Below are 17,790 nucleotides of genomic sequence, written 5' to 3'. Positions count from 1 at the left end.
AAGAAGATACACAGTGGAGTATTATTCCGCCATAAGAAAGCAGGAAATCCTGCTTTTTGTGAAGACGCGGATGGACCCTGAAGATATTATTCTAAGTGGAATAAGCCAGACAGAGAAAGACAAATACTGTATGATCTCACTTATTTGTGGGACCTAAAATAAGAAGAAAATCAGATGACAGAAAGAGAAAGTGAAATGGCAGCGACCGGGGGATAGGGAAGGAAATGGGGAGATGTTGGTCAAAGGGCACAAAGCTGCAGTTATGCAGGACAAATAAGTCAAGATTAAATATACAGGCATGATGACTGTGCTTAATAATACTGTACTGAACACTGGAAACATGCTAAAAGTATATTTCGAGTGCGCTCACAAAAAAGTGTTAACTCTGTAAGGAGAGGATATATTAATTAGCTTGACTACAGTAATCATTTCACTTTATATGTACAGCTGGCCCTTGAGCAACATGGGTTTGAACTGTGCAGATCCACTTATATGCAGATTTTTTAAAAACAGTACAGTATTGTAAATGGGTTTTCTCTAATGATTCCAAATAACACTTTTTCTTTAGCTTACTTTATTATAAGAATACAGTATGTGATACATATAAAATATATGTGCTAATAGACTGTTTATCAGTAAGGTTTCTTCTGATCAATAGCAGGCTATCAGTAGCTAAGTTTTTGGGGAGTCAAAAGTTATACTTGGATTTTTGATTGTGCAGGGAATTGACCCTCCAACTCCTGGGTTGTTCAAAGGTCAACTGTATATCAAATCATGTTGTGCAACTTAAATATATATAATCTTTATTAAAAATATATAAACATGGAAAAAAGCTGTACACTGTACAAGCTTAAATGGGTGAATTGTATGACAGGGATGAATTGTATATCTCAGTAAAACTATTACAAAAAAAAAAAAGAAAGAAAGAAAAAAAAGTGGGGAGCAAGAAGGGCAGAAAAGATGAAATTTTAGACATCAAGTAAATCAACCACTGTATTTTAAAATTGGAATCACTTTAAAATGTTACTAAAAACATCATTTCAACAAACAACGAATATAGCAATAAAAACTACCATTTAGCTAGCCTGTACTATTTACCATGAACTTTGCACACTGAATCTCAAACTCCCCTGGCATTCAGATATTGTCCATTTCCATTGTGCAGTTAAACAAGAGTCAAGTCATAACTTGCTTGTGGTCATACAGAAAACCAATGGAACCAGAACACGTACCCAAGCTTACGTGAAGTCTAAGCTATGCTCTTTCCCCTACATTATGACATCGTGATAAAGAGACAGAATCACATTTTCTCTACCAGGCACATGCCCAACGGCAATTACCACATGAGCAATTTGGGTATACAGTAGGAAAAAGCACTCACCCAATGTCGTGGCACCTGTATTGCATGAGGTTTTCACTCATTCTTTAAACAGAGATTCCCTGAAAGTCTACAATCCGCAAAGTAAAGAGATGGCTGTTGACATTTTTTCAGTGAGTATTTTGTTCATTTTAAGTCTTTGCTTATTTACCTTGTTATTATATTTTGTAATTCAGACTTACTTATAATATAATCAACAAAAGCCATAGAAGTGTAGTAATTGCTATATATTAGCACTCAATATCCTGAATATATATGCTACAATGGAAAGGTGCTGTTTCATATTTGTAATCAACAGAATTAAACTCTCCACAATGGACAAAAAGTATAGTGTTTGCCAAGTCTAAATCCTAGATCTATAAGCTTAATCTGCTCATTGGAATCCACAGCTTCAATTTGGATATTAATAAATTGCTTAATAAACTCCAAAACTCCCAATTTCCATTTTCCTATGAAAGGTTAAATCTCTATAAACATTAAGTACAATGTAGCAACCATACTGGTGACTGGGTGTACCTCTTCAGAAATACTCACTAAACCACATGAAATTGCTGATCTCTGACCACTCTTGACCAAAACAGCACTGTTATATGGTTCATCCTACACCTAAGAAGAACACGTTTTCTGAATTTGAGCTTAATATTCAGATTATTAGCCAAACTGTGATCTTCACAGCATTCCAAAATCTCCAACACCTGAGGCCAGGGACCAGTGTTCTAATCTGGACACTGTCACTTAGTAGATTTCAGATATGCTCTGAGCCTCTAACAGCTCCCTTTCTGAAAGGAAATTAAACTCCTGCCTAGATTTACAGGTTGGTTGTTAGAGTGTACCAGCATAATTCAGGTTTCACAGATTTAAAGCATCGCCAAATGTAGGAAATATTAGTTTATATCTTGCTTTGCAACCTCCACAATATGAGAGAGCAGAAAGAACTTTTTTGTTTTTTAATTGGATGAGATGAAGTTTGAAATCTAACTCCACAATATACAGTCTGCGTCCTTGGGGACACTGCCTAACTGTGTTTCTTAAGTTGTCTCATCTATAAAACTGGTAATGAGGGGGCAGTCACTCTTTTGCTCCTGCTAATTGGTTCCATGCAGGAATATGAGCCTGCTGTTGTCAAATTCTTTTTAATTTGTTTTAAATTAAGAAAGCTGCAAATATGAATCTAGGAATAAACTGTCCTAATTTTTAGGTTGTTGGCTACTAACTACCTGTTTTCTGTTTTATTCTGTTTTCCTTTGCTTTGTATTTTTTTGCAACACAATTCGGGATAAATAAAAACCTGATTTACAGCTTCAAACCTAGCGAAATGCCTGACACATTGACAGTACTAAACAATTTACTGAATGAATGCCCTCTGAATAATTAATAGAGGTCCCCTGAAGATTTCAAAGTATTTTGTGTAGCTCATTTCTTACTTTGCATGTTCGAATTGTTTCCAATTTTTTAAAGAGCTGATTTTTATTTGTTCAATTTAGGTGCCTAAATAATAAGACTCTTAAAGCACACAATATAAAAATGATCCTTTGTTACTCTTGCAAGTAAAAACAGCAAACAGATAATAAATTTGTCTTGCAGGCAGGTTCACAATGTGGTGAAGAATTCCATCACTAACAGCTTGAAGGACCTCAACTTCCAGGCTGGAAGTGATACACTTCTCCCTCATGAACACAAACAGCCCAGCCGTCTAAATCTCCCGCTCGTCTTCCTCTTCAGATTTGTGAGACTTTAAATGTGAAGATATTTATTTCTGTTCTGGAGGGCCAGGTAAATACTATCTCCTCTCTACATATATCTCCTTCCCTCTGCCACCCTGCCTCAACAAATCGTGTAAAAAGCAATGCTTGTATGTGAGAAGCAGAAAAGGCATATGGGCATTTCAATCACAAAGTTTTAGTTTTATGTGTCAACCTTATCGTTTTCTATTTAATAAACCATTCATCATATGGTACCATAGTGCACAGCCTTAAAGACATTCTACTTAGATTTGGTGATAAATCCAGGTACCTACCACACATCTGCCCCCACATTTAACTGACACTCACAGAAACAATTTACAAATATTCCAATGCATCCAAATATGAATGTGCCACTAATACTTGACAAGTGTCCACTAATTCTGATAATAGCATCATTATCATTTCTAATCTGCCACCAGCAATCAGTGCCATTCTTTGATGACACAAATAAGAACAGAGGATTAGAAATAAAGGCTTGCGGGGCGCCTGGGTGGCGCAGTCGGTTAAGCGTCCGACTTCAGCCGGGTCACGATCTCACGGTCCGTGAGTTCGAGCCCCGCGTCAGGCTCTGGGCTGATGGCTCAGAGCCTGGAGCCTGTTTCCGATTCTGTGTCTCCCTCTCTCTCTGCCCCTCCCCCGTTCATGCTCTGTCTCTCTCTGTCCCAAAAATAAATAAAAACCGTTGAAAAAAAAAAGAAAAAAAAAAAAAAAAAAAAAAAAAGAAATAAAGGCTTGCTCCTCAGAACACAGTATGAAAACTCAAACATCAAGTTGACATTTTGCCCAAACATGTACCAGATTTGCCAAAGATTTACCAGAAAAGTCTTTGTTGCATTCAAAATTGGATTTACTTGACCAAAAGAAAAAAAAAAAAAAAATGATTTAGACACCAAGGTTTGTAAAACAGAGCAGAAGAAGCAAAACACCATTATCTCTCTTCTTTTACATTTTATATAACATTGGATGATTTGAGATACTACTTCATAATGAAAAAAATAAAAGTAAATGATGATAATGTGACAGAACTAAGAGGTGAAGAGAGGAGGAAGGACTTGGGTTCTGTTGCCATTATCTGCTTCTAAAGGTATCATAGCAAATATGGATACAAGGAATCCTTTTCATGGCCTATAACAAAATGGGAACTTTCTAAACAAGGTTGTACCCGACCTATATTCAGATCCCATGAACCAAAACGTAAAACCAAGGCAATACGCAGAGGAACAATCCTATACAGAACCTCCCTTGTGTCTATGAGGGAAGACTCAGAGCCCCACTGAGTTATTTATAATATCTAATTTTAGAATGCCAGTGACAGGAGAATGTTTTAATTATCTTCTTTTTGTTGTTGTTGCTTAATTCCTCATCCCTAACACAGTTTCTGAATGCAGAAGGAAGAGAAGGAGCAAACGAGAGCAGGCAGCAGGCAGAAGACAGCTTAGTCATCTTGCCCTGTATCCCAAAGGAGCTTCGAACCAGCAAGGTGCAAGCAGGAACAGAAAAATACTTCACGGACAGTAGTAATCAAGCAAAAACTGAAAGATTGGCATAAAAAAACAAATACTTTTTTTTTTTAAGTTACAGGCACAATTTTCAGGGTGCCAGGAAGCACTTGAACATGCCTTGGTATCTTTAAAAGCATTTTTCTATTATAGCCCAAGTGAAAACAACAGCTAAAATAAAACATTTATAATGATCCCAACCCCAAACACTATTTTTTACAACTTTATCGAGTTTCATATCATAAAATTCACCCGTTTCAAGTGCACAATTCAATGATTCTTAGTAAATTTACTGAGTGGTACAACTATCACCATAATCAGGGTTAGAGTATTTTCATGACCCTAATAAGATCTCTAACGTGTATTTACATCCACCCCCATTCCCACTCTCAGGAAACCACTATTCTCCTTTCTCTTTTCTCTACCAGTCTGCCTTTTCTGGGCATTTCATATAAACGGAATTACAGGATACTCCACCACTTTCTAAATATGTAACGTTAGTGAAGTCACTGAACTTTGCTATGACTCATTTTTCTCACAATAATCATACCTACACCTCACAGAGCTATTCTAAGGAATAAATGAGATCATCTATGTGAAGTGCTTAGAACCCTGGCTGGCACACATTGAGTGCACAATACACTAATTGTAAAGTAGGTAAGACCCTACCCCTGTTTTCTGGAAACTCCTCCACAGTTGCTATGCCAGTGGACCCTCAAATTCAACATGTCCCAAACCAAACTCTATAGCCTTCCCTTCAATACTGCTTTCCTCCTATGTCCCTTCACACAGGAAATACTAAAAGTATCCACAATCCTCAGAAATTTCAACAAATTCCTAAACTTTCTCACCCATTGTCTCTCCAATCTTCATGTTCTAGAATCTTCTTTACTCCCTCAAATTTGCTTCCTTCTCCTAATCCCCTCAGCTTTAGTTACAACTCTCAATGTTTCCCCTTATTTGGTGCGAAAGCTTCCTACCTGTTCTGCCTTCAACTGGGTCTTCTGGTCTATCCATCCTATTTCCATCAGAGGGTTCGCTCTTAAAATCCAAGCCTGATCATTTCTCTCCTTCAAGGGCTCCCTGCTAGCTTTCAGCTTAGCTCCTTAGCTTGTCACCCAGGGCCCATCACAAACTCCTTTCTCCTTGCTTCTGTAAGTTCCATCTCTGGCAGGTCTCCAGAATACATCCTTGAGACTGGTCACTCTGAACAACCTGTAGTTTTCTGAATGTGTGAGCCAGTCTTCGGGCTTCCGGCAAGCGAGTCAATCCACAGCATCTCCACGACTGCCATTCCCCTTTCCCAAATTGTAGCTTGAGTATCACTCTATTTAGCAGATTACCTGAGCCACCTAGCAGAATTTAGAGGTGCCTCTGCTATGCAGAGCCATATGAGATAATATGCAAATAAGAAGCTCTCAAAGTGCCATCAACTCTGTGAGGCTCAATGAGATGCCTCCTCTTGAGCCCATGTTCAGCATCACCTGAAATGGGGACCGAAGAGAGGGGAGAGTGGAAATGGCAGAGAGGAAGGAGTGACAGGATCCGAAAGGACTGGAAGGGAAGAGAAAAAATGGAAGAAGATAAAGGCTGCTCTCTGAGGACAAAGCATGAAAAATAAAGAGGAAAAAAGGGTAGGACCCACATCTTGCAGGAAAGGTTTTTCCTTTTTGGGCACGAGCCTTTAATAAAAATGTGAACCCTTTCTTTTACTTCTACCTGTGATGATAATCATACAATTTTTTCTTTCTATTCTTCTGTCTCTGAAACACTACCACTCACAGTGATTCTAGCTCTAATGTGGAGGAAAAATTTACACACTTCCATCTGCTGGAGACAACATTTCATTTCCTTTCTAAAGCATTCTCCACATTTACTGTCAATCAACCAAGAGTTACTTTTCAGGTTTTCCATCTGTTTTCATTTTTTTCTTTTCTTTCATCAGAATTCATGGAAAACGAGACTTATTTCAGTATGCCATAAATATCAAGGATATTTGGGTGAAAGAATCAGAGTTAAAAGAGGTATTAGAGATTATCCAAATCGGCAGTTTCCAACATTTTCTCCACAGACCGCTTTAAGTGTATCCACTGTTCTCAACCCAAGCCTAGCTTTCCAAAAGTTGCTATGCCTAACTTTGTCTTTTCACAATGTATTTTCCCATTTTATTAATCAAAAGTCAAAGCTAATAATCAGATTTTCTGAACATAAACTACCCAGTCCTACCCTTGAGGTTATAAAATTATTGATCAAAATCCAAGACAAAACAAACAAAATCTCAACATTTTGTTAGCTTATATGATCCTGTACTGGAAAAGAATAAGCTCCAGGGTTTTGTTTTGTTTTTTAATTTTTTTTTTAATCTTTATGTATTTTTGAGAGAGTGAGAGAGAGACAGAGTGAGAGCAGGGGAGGAACAGAGAGAGAGGGAGACACAGAATCCGAAGCAGGCTCCAGGCTCTGAGCTGTCAGCACAGAGCTCGATGCGGGGCTTGAACCCACGAACCGTGAGATCATGACCTGAGCCAAAGTCGGACACTTAACCAACTAAGCCACCCAGGCACCCCATTAATAGAAGTCAATGATGGACTCTCACTATGAACTTCCATATCCCTTCCTAGGCTTCCAGCTACTCACCCCAGCCAAACTCCTCCAGTTTAGAGAGGTAAAAGTCCAAAAAATATTATACCTCTACACTACCAATGACCTTTATTTTTTGCCTTCTTTCTTCGTAGCATCTTAATAAATGCCTTCTTGTCCTACCAGGGGCTCTCATCCTGATGCACAGAAAGAATTTAAGGAGCCCAGGAACTTAGATGGGGAAAAAAAAGTACAGCTTAGTTTTCTAGTCCTCAAGAAATTTAGGATTACCTTTAATTATGAATAAAGGCAGCAAACCATGCAGTGACACCATGCAGAATCACAGACACTTTTCTATCACAGTGCAGTTGTTGCAAATTTCTCAAAAAAAAAAAAAAAAATCATTTACACTCATCATTACTTTGATATTATGGCAGCTAATGGATCGGCCACTTGATTGTTATTAAATCGATTAATAAAGAAGAATGTATATTACTACAATTAACTGGGGTTTTAGCATTTTGATAATTATATCTCAACTTTTTTGGCTTCTATGTTCTGTTTCTGCATTCAAGACAATTTGGGGGGAAGAAGTCCATCGGTTTTCCCAGATGGCCAAAGGGATCGATGGCCCAAAGAAAGCTGCTTTAAAAGCAAAATTGCCTCAGATTCATCTCTTGTCTATGCTGCAATGACCAAGATGGGGAAATACAAGTAAATACTTGCTGAAGTAAAGGTGCAAGCTCACACAGTTCCCAGGAAAAACACAGGATTCAAACGCAGATCTCCTGAACTCTCATCTATTCTGGTACTTTAATGGACTGGGGTCAGGAGCCTGAGCTCCAGAGACACACTTGTGTGGGTTCAAATCCAATTCATCATTTAATGTCTCCATGACCTTAGGCAAGTTACTTAACCTCACAGAGCCCATGTCCTCATTCAAAGTAAGTGCTTTACCAGGTTGAGAGGATTAGCTGAAAATAAATACACAAAGAACTCACTGTATTTTGCACATAATTATTAAAAGGACACAACAATCTACTGCATGCCTAATTATTATTTTTGTGGAGTTTTTCACGATACTCTTTGTATTTTCATACAGCTTTACCATTTTCTAAAACTCCTCAGAACTGACTTTATTCTCAAATGAACTCGTGGCCCAGGAAGATCTGAGCTGGGAGCCAGAGCAGCCTCTCCCTGGTTCTTCCTTCCATCTTCAGAGTACTGCATCAGAAACCTCACTAATAAGTCCATCTCTGAACCTCACCACATTAAGTCATACCACTTCCTCCTGTGTCACAGACCAGGAGTCTGGGGTTCTCTCTTGTCCAGCAAGGGAGCAGATGCAGAATTCAGTATGAGAGAGACTAATGTCCAAGAAGAGACAAGAGCCCCAAACAGGGGTTTTGTCTCTGTATTTACTGAGCTCATAAGATATTACCCACACGGTAAACATGAAGAAAACAAGGTCTTACACACGTGAACATGGAGAAAACAGACAGTAATCATTAACCTGTACATGTAAGAAGGGCCTGGAGTGCAAATGGAGTTTGTGATCAAAGTACAATAGTATATTGGCATCAGATGGAAAGTACTCATGATCCTATTACAGTATCTCAGTGTGGTGGCAGCTTTTCACCCTAAGCTTTTTTCTAACCCATTTATGTAAGCAGAACCTATGTCTCCGCACTCCTGCCCTCATTATCTGCTAAGCCAAGCATCGTCATCCTGAGCAGCCAGATGTTTTGTTTTTTTTTTCAATCTACCATCATCCATGCTGAGGACACATGTAAAACTCTGCAGTCACAGTTTTGAGTTCCACCATCCTAACGACCCGACATTTCCTCCATGAATCCTTTTCCAGTCTCTCCAGAGATAATCTAATTCTTCTTACAGACCCCCGCTGGGTATTCTCATACCTCAGCAAAGTGTTCATTCATGTAGGAAACCAAATTATATGATGACTGACCAGGTTTTTGAGGTCCTTGAGACCAGAGAACATATGATTCATCATTTGCATGCCATTCCACTCACATAGTGCCTGGCATATTAGAGCAAACAATGCATATGAAGCTGAAGTGGATTTCATGCTCATAACAACACTATGAGATCAGGAATTACAGTCTTGTTCAGAGGTGAGCAAACCCTGGTTCAGACGAGTCACTGATAGGCCCATTATAATACAGCCAGAGTGAAAACTTAAAGAATATTCTCAAGGGCATCCATTAGTCAATGATCCATCCTACTTGATTTCCCCTGGAGAAATAAAATATATGCCTTCTAAATGTTCCTGTTTTTAAATTCATTACTCATTTATCACATTCGTAATAATCATAAATTATTCAGATTGAGATTTAGGTCCACAACAGGTAACCTGGAAGTGACTTGAGGTGGAAATACTGAGCTGCCTGGAAGAGACAGAAGCATCCTTGCAGAAGCAAGAACCCAGGTCTCAGCTCGTTTATAGCAATCACCCTGGACTAAGCAACAAAGATAAACTATGACAGCCAGACCTAAGAGAGCAACTAGAGGGAGACTGTCATGTACTCTGAACCACTGTAGAAGAAAACAGGGCATCCATGTTGGAAGCCATGTTTTCCTAGGTGACAGTTCAAAGTGATCAATGTGTGATCAACAGAGCCAATAAGATGTGTAGATTCAGACCTGAACCCCTGCCAGAGGCGAACTGTGTCTCGATTGATCACACAGCACCAAGCAAAACCTTTAAACCTAAAATGTGAATTGGAATGGAAACTTCAATATAAACACTGATTTTATGGCTATGATTTCAGCAGTATACATTTTCCTATTACACCCATAAACTATTTCACTGATATCAAAATACCTCCAAGCCTTACATAACGTAAGTGCTGCCTGGACACGTTCACATATCTCCATATCTTTGGCTCACAGCAACATCAGCAATTCACAACTTGCATATCGAAAGAACTACAGAATTACAACAGGCCCAGAAGTGCCGCCAACAAATTTACTGCCTCTGTGTTATTTGTAAATTGATTGTTTCTTCTTTGGCTTCTGGCAAGCAGAGAACTGCATGTAAATGCATATAGATTATATACCTACTCATAAAATTTAACATTAGGATTGAACTTTCCCCAAACTCATAATATCATGATACCTTTTAAACAAGTATTATAATATATGTTTGATTTACTGTGTCTCCTCTAGCTCATTTTTTGTAAATTGATTACATTACCTCCGGGTCAAAACCTTTCTACCTAAACGTCTGCTTTTACAATGTTTACCACCTGGTTTATGAATTAAGAATTTTTAATAGGCTCTTATTGGAAATCAAAATAAGATGTGCTTTTTTGGCATTGTTTTTAAGTAGAACAGATAGTTGTTGGTTAAAACGTATTCCAGTTATTTATCAGGCCTTATAACTTCATCTCATATGCATATATAATTAGTTGTTTTTCAAATTCATTATTAAAAATAATACCAAAGGCAGAATTTTCCATTCAATAAAGATGAATTTGAGGTACAAATTTTGAAAAGCCAGGGACTACTATTTTGTAAAACTCACATTTAACCCTGTAAGTTAACCCCATAAGTTAACAATACTCCTGAAAAGCAGAAGAAATCAGCCACAATCCTGTAGTAGGCAATCCTGGTCCTGACACCAATTTTTCTATCAGAGGACAACCATACCCAAACTGAAACCATCCTACAAATGGGGACTCTCACAGAGTGCGGAAGATGGCAATCCAGTTCAAAGCAAAAAAACATACGGCCTTTTTCTTTGCCAATAAGGGGGAAAAAAAAAAAAAAAAAACCCTCCTATCACGGCACTGCATTCTTGAACACATTTTATCAAGGGTGCCTCCTGGGGAGCCCAAAGAAGAAAAAAGCATCAAGACGAGGCTGTCGACAACCAAGCAATGATGCAGAGTCACTTTGCAGGTGTCAAAACCTCAATCACAGAAAATCAGGACCAGTGGGCAGACCACATGGGAAAATGGATACCAGAAGAATACCAAACAGCTGCTCGGCAATGAGCTAAAAGCAAGGCAGATACCCAGGGGGAGGTCAAGCAAAAACACTTGGAGAGCACATTGAAGCAGAGACTGAAACAATGTAACAAAGCAGCAGACAGCTGGGCAACAACTGCTTGCAAACACAGGCTTGGGGCTACAGATGCAGGGGGGCCAGGTTTCCAAACAGCTACACAAGCATCCCAGAGGCCTCCACTCGGGAGAGGAAGCAGCAGGCACTTCCTGCAGGCCAAACATGACTGCCAGGGCCGCGTGGCGGGGGCACACAGCACCCGCACACAAAGACCCACTGTTGCAAGAAACCCACTGCTCAGCAACACGCTCGGGATCAGGGCACTAGTTAAGACAAAGACGGGAACAATCGTAGAGATGTGGGGTCCATGCCACGGTTCTCCAACACTCGCCTGAAAGCGCTTACCCTAGTGTCATCTGTGGAGAAGTTGGCAAAATTTTACATCTGTGAGTCTGACCTTGAGCTGTAACTCCCAACAATTCTTAGGACTAGGTTTCCCGACTAATGTCAGGGAACCCCTGAGCGTGCCCAGCTGTGCTCTCGGGGATCAGGAAGACTGCTAGAAGAGTTTTAAATGTGTGTTTCTCTTTAGATTGGGCGTTGGTAAACTTTTTCAGTTTAGGGCCAGATAGTAAATACTTTACGCTTTGCAAGCCCAAGGTCTCTGTCACAGCTACTCAACTCTGCCACTGTAAAGAGAAAGCAGCCACAGATAATACCTACACAAGTGGGTATAGCTATTTATAAAAACATGCTATATGGTGGATTTGGCCCACAGGCCTTGGTGCCCACTCCTGATGTAGGTGGTGATCCAAATCCAATCTGCACACGTAGAGCCACATGAATGCTCTACCCCATGAGTGACCATCTCATGCCTATGTAAGCCACGTGACTTCTGAGATTGCATTTAGCATCCAGTTGGCACAAAAGAGTGCCACTCAAAGGGCAGTAAGGATAGAATGGAAGTGGACATCCCAGGTTCAGTGGACATCTGTGGTCTCCCCCTGCCCCCAGAATACCTTGCCCTTCCTTCTAATGGAGCCCCTTTTCCTGTGGTAAACCTATTACATGCAGTGTGGGATGGGAAAACCAGCTTTCTCTGTACTCTTATGTCAGATCAGAGGTTCAGGCAGGTGCCTACACCTGGCAAAAGCACCCCAATTGGCTAGTAACTGTGTTTCCTGGATGAGCCTGTAATCTAAGTCAGGATAAGTAAGGTCCTCCCTGGAGCATTTCCGGGAGAGCTAAGGAAGGAACTTTAGGCTGCCACTGGCCACGATAACCATGATGGCCAGACCATGAGATAAAAAAATCAAGTCTTCATAACTTCAACAGGCCTCAGGTTCAGACAAGCAAAGGGATCCACCTTCCCTGAATCGGACATTTTGTCACTTACAACCAAAAGTCCTTATTACCGAAATACATAATACGCCAGCAAAAACAAAGGCCCAGTGACAATGTGTTAGCAACAGTTCAAAGCCACAATACAGGCCTGCCAAACTCCAAAACCTCCACACCCGTAACATGTTGTGAGCAGAGATGTTCTGATATCTCATGTCTCCTCTTATGCACAGAGGAAAGTAGGCTAATCTTTCCAACTCCCTTCACCCCAAGCTGATGTACCTGGGTTTCCTTTTCTTCCCACTTGCACAGGAAAGAAATTCTCTCACCCTCCCTCCACATTCTGCTACTCACACCAAGGGAGGCCAATTTCTCTTCACCTTTCCATTTCTAATACACTCACATTTCTTGTTCACCTCTGTCCCCAGCTTATTTTAACACTCAGCATCACTGGGAACAGAAATCCTCTAATATAACCCTAAATAGCTTGCTTGTATGATCCTATAAATGGACACTATTCCGGTCTCTCTGCTTTGGATCTCACCTACTTCCGACAAGTCTCAAAATGCTATCATGGAACTCAAGGCCCGAGTGTTCCAGCTCGTGGCTCTCTCACCAATTCATTTTCCATTCCTCTCTCTCCCTACCCTCTCCTCTGGCTTTATGCCCTCTCTTTGGACACTGTGCCTTTCTCTTCCTGTACATTTTTTTTTCCCCAGATAGTCCTCCCCTTCTATCATCTTTATCAAGCTAATTTGATTGGTTCTTCCTCAGACAGTTCTGACACGTTACTCCCTCGCGGCCTGGGTCAAGTACTTCTCTTGTGTGCTCACTTAGAAGCGTAAGCATGCCTCTATTTGAGAGAAACTACTTATTTGGTCTGTCCACCAAACTCTAAGCAAGGGCCAGATAGTAAATACTTTACGCTTTGCAATCCTGGAGATTATGGATTACATCTTCTTCTTGGTAGGTGCCCCAAGATTTAACAGGGTTCCTGACACAGCTAGGCATTTACAAACACTAGCTAAAGGAATAGGGCGGTGACATATGCTGAAAGGATCCCACAAGGATGCTTTCTTGGGAGACAATACATTTCTACATAAGAATGACTAAACACTTTGAAATCAAAGGCCAGTGCCTATTTGAGCTGATTTCCTGAATTGAAAATAAACCACACTCAAATCTCTCTCCCAAATTTTGAATACAATTATCATAATTTTACACTATAATTTGCAGAAATCAGAGTACTTAAATGGTAAACATACCCTTACCGTTCTTTTCTTTCCCTCACTTCTAGTAACAAGAGCCATTTCTGGCCTCTGAGATAAGTGCTCATGAGCGAATATATAACAAAACAATTTACAAAGGCATCACTAAACATCCTTAAGTCTTTTGGCTGTTATGGTACAAAGACAATTATCTCCTTATCATTTTTTGTTGCTTTCTTCATTTCCATTCCTCACCCTATTTTTCTGATATCAACACTGATACAGATGTTAGTTTGTGAAGAGCGCCAAGAGTTAGCAACCAATATGATTTTCTGGGGGGAAAACAATCCTTAAAATATAAATAATTTTCAAAAGCAAAATACAAATAATTTTCTTTAAGTGAACAAAAAAACCAGTAATATTTCACAAAAGAAATCATTCATCAACTTCCATTTACTCAAGAGTTTAGGAGAGAATCCCATTCCAGTTTTCAATAGAATTATAGCTGCAGTGTTACTCTGACCTATTTCTACCAATTTCAGTCTATTCTGGTAAACTCTTCCTGAACACACAAAATAGCTTGCAGACATACACAAAAGATTTTCTTCAAATGCAGTAGGTAAGCTGCATGCAAAGCATTTACTCGATTTTTATATAGACTTCCAAAGATGCTTCAAGAGAAAACATTCGGGCTAAGTTCTGGTTTGTGTTTAAGTTTATATTCAAGTTTGGAATAAATAATGTTTCTTGTCAAACCTTATGATGTACCAGAAATCTTTGAACTTCATTTTCAACCAGTTTTCATAAACAATGATGACACAAAAAGAAATAAAAGTAAAAATTTAAACTTAAGATGATGCTTAGTATTAAAAACCATTTTAACCTTTAAATATCATCCATGGTCCACCTTAAATCTACACAGTTTGCGGTATATAAGTAAACTGTCCAATTTAACAGTAAGTCTACTAATTCCTTCAGGCTTCCATTTGAAAAATAAACCTAATTCCCTCCCTCCCCACATAATAAATTCTCAGAATTCAAATTCCAAATACACAAAGATGAGGTATTTACAAAGATTTCTCATTTATAACAATAGCATTTTAAAACCATAAACAAGCTTCTATTTTACAACACACACCAAAAATTCAGCATGCGATCAAAATATACCATATAATCTTTAGAAAACACCATGGGGTTACTTCCACAAACAGTTAAATTGGAGGATTTCCATTCCTAACAACTTGTCTTGATTCCACCTCAAGAAACTGACAATCATGTGCCACTCTGGTTCCAATTCACAAAGATCAGAATCAAAACCACCCATCTTTCTTGTCTCTGTTTTCCCCCAACAAACAAAGTTCACCCACACTTCCCCATAATGACGCCGCCCCTATACCATAAAGGAAAGCACTGTATCATAAGCAAGAAAAGGACAAAACCCTCTGCAAGTCACTTTGTCAGTTCCACCAAAGTCCATTCATAGGGATGTCATACTTCAAAACAGGATAATATCCTCCCTTATAATAGGTACCCACACCTTCCCATCCAACCCTCACCCTGCAGAAATCCAAATGCTAGTCCTTTGTTTAGTCCTAAAAATCAGCAGCTGAGGCATGTTTAATAAGGTCTTGAATTATTGGTTTCTTGTACTAATTTTAAATTAATTCCAGAGAGTTGAGGGCTACTCTGCAAAAACCATTTGTTATTTTCCTTTAATAAATTAAAACAGTATGACTGATTCTTTTTAACCCATCAGTAACAGAATCTGGTTTATTAAAATACTAAGTGAATTTTCACCTGAATATTCTAAAAATGTTCCAAGGAACAGATGTGCACCAGAGAAAACTAGGCTGCCATCCAACAAGAACCAAAAGTGTTCTCCTTTTTAGGAGCTTGCCACTTGCTGTTAGAATTTAGTTATCAATAGGAACAGAGTAAACATTCCAACTGCGAATAAGGTAACACATAGGAAATAATGATGATTATGGCTGAGGTAAAAACATCTCTGGTTGATACGGTCTGTTTATTAATGTGCCTGATTTTTCACTCTATATGTGACAATAAGGCCAACGTTTTACTTAACATATTATTAATTACCCCAAAATGGCCAATTTCAAGCATATTTCTTGGGCAAATGAACCCAAATCCATAACCCTAGAATTGTGACCTGTTTTAAGCTGGAAGGGAACCTGGGGAATCATTACCGCCAAACCTTGACTTTAAAAAGAAAGCTGTGCTACCAATATGGTAAACCTTCAATATATTTAGCTTATCTCGTGATTTGGGGCAGGGAAGAGGGGGGCAATCTTTTTCTAGGCAAAAAAAAAAAAAAAAAAGGAAAGCAAGAAATATTAGAGTTATAAGATTATGTGTTCTCTTTATATAGGGATTCGCTAGAAAAATGTTAAGCAAATGTGAAGAAAGATCTATTTTAATCAGGAGAGAGGTCAATATTCTTAAATGCAGAACCACCTGTAAATAAATTAATGCACGTTATAGGTCCTGGTAAGAGAGTAAGTTCATGAGAGAAAGCATAACAAGCTTCCCAGAAAAGGTTTCAAAAAATAATAAGCTTTTATGTCCAGTTTTGCTCACTATAAAACAAAAGATATATAAGTATTTCTGGGATTCGGGCTAACTCTTAATTCAATATAACCTTTCACAATGAAACCGAAAACAATTGTGTGTTTTTATTAAGCTTTTTCATTGTCTAAGATGCATATTATAGAGTGGGACAGTTCTTATAAGATGCTAAAAAAAATCATAATTTTGCATATACTCCTATGCACAGTATCATCAAATTTAAAGAAGAGTATCAATTACAAAGAAGATGGAAGAAATCCTAGTTCTGTTCTTCATATGCACTTTTAATTGAGTATACACTACAAACATTGTATTGGCAAAATTTACATGTGTGCATGCATGCATATAAAAGGGTTAAGTTTCAGCATCATTTTTCCAAACGTATAACTCGAGATGAAAATTACATTCCAAAATTCATAGTTAATATAATATATAGTTCACTGAACCCCTTCAGTTATCCTACATCTATCTGAAATTCTAAGTGAAAAATTACTAAAATAAGTTTAAATGTTTAATATTTGCTTTCACAAGAAATGCCCCTAAATGCTCTACAATATTTCCAGATGTTATTATATGGTGATTTTCAACTACCAGCAATCAATAGTTAATGAATAATTTCTCAAGAGAAATATTTAAGTATCCTAGACAGACCAGACACTGTGCCAGGCACTAATTATGTAGCTTATTTCATTAAATTCTCCCCACAACTCTATCAAGGAGGTATTACCACTCTAATTTTATAGAACAGGGAGCAGAGGCTAAAAGAGTTTAAGTAACAATCAAAATTATACCATTAACAAGTAATAGTTCTGGGATTAAATCCCTAGATTATCTGACTTTGAAGTTTTTATAGTCTTATTGCCACCCCGTTGTTTGGAAAGGTTTAAAGAAGGAAATATTTTCTAATTAGTTATAAAAATGAATCACCGGGTTTAGATATTAGGTGCTACTCTCCAGTACATATACTAAACATACTCACTGCAAAGTCTCAATACATTACTGACTCACACAAACATTTGAACGCAGGAAAACTTTGGCTCATCTGACATACAGCTTTCCTAATCACCGAGCCTCCAGAACTGATCTGAATCTGCATGTATTCCCAAAAGAAAAAGGGCTGTCATTGAAGAGGGAAACCATGAGTACCCAGTAATAATACATCCTGCCAAGCAGAACCAAAGTACCAAAGATTATTTACACCCGATGCACTGTAATTGGTCCTTTTACTCTGCAGAAGGAAAAAAAGTGCTCAGATTGGCCAGAATGTCTATTCAAAATAAGCCTTCGTGCACGGAGACCAGAAGCATGGGGAAAGCAACAGAAAAGAAATACAGCAGAGCAAAAAACCGCTTCTGCCGTCAGACTAAGGACTGCTAACCAACAGAGGGTGGACAGAGATGAGAAGCAGAGATAGGGTGTGGGGGGCG

The 17,790-nt window shown here is 38.7% G+C and overlaps 1 protein-coding gene and 1 long non-coding RNA gene across 3 annotated transcripts in view; one reads left to right on the top strand and one right to left on the bottom strand.

The window, feature by feature from the left end:
- Positions 1-17,790, bottom strand: part of TMTC2 (transmembrane O-mannosyltransferase targeting cadherins 2) — a 412,004-nt gene that overhangs the window by 382,861 nt on the left and 11,353 nt on the right. The window contains exon 1 of one of the 2 annotated variants that reach the window (XM_042947265.1): positions 1,099-1,144. The exons of the other annotated variant lie outside the window; for it this stretch is intronic. The gene's annotated coding sequence lies outside the window, so the exon portion shown is untranslated. Of the gene's footprint in view, positions 1-1,098; positions 1,145-17,790 lie in introns of those variants that run through there. 2 annotated transcript variants of the gene reach the window in all.
- LOC122224877 lies at positions 1,299-5,049 on the top strand. The gene is made up of 3 exons (XR_006204978.1): positions 1,299-1,491; positions 2,963-3,151; positions 4,499-5,049. It is a non-coding gene; the product is annotated as an uncharacterized LOC122224877 (long non-coding RNA).

Source organism: Panthera leo, chromosome B4 (assembly GCF_018350215.1).
Source record: "Panthera leo isolate Ple1 chromosome B4, P.leo_Ple1_pat1.1, whole genome shotgun sequence".
Taxonomy (NCBI): domain Eukaryota; kingdom Metazoa; phylum Chordata; class Mammalia; order Carnivora; family Felidae; genus Panthera; species Panthera leo.
This window is presented reverse-complemented; position numbering and strand designations above follow the sequence as displayed.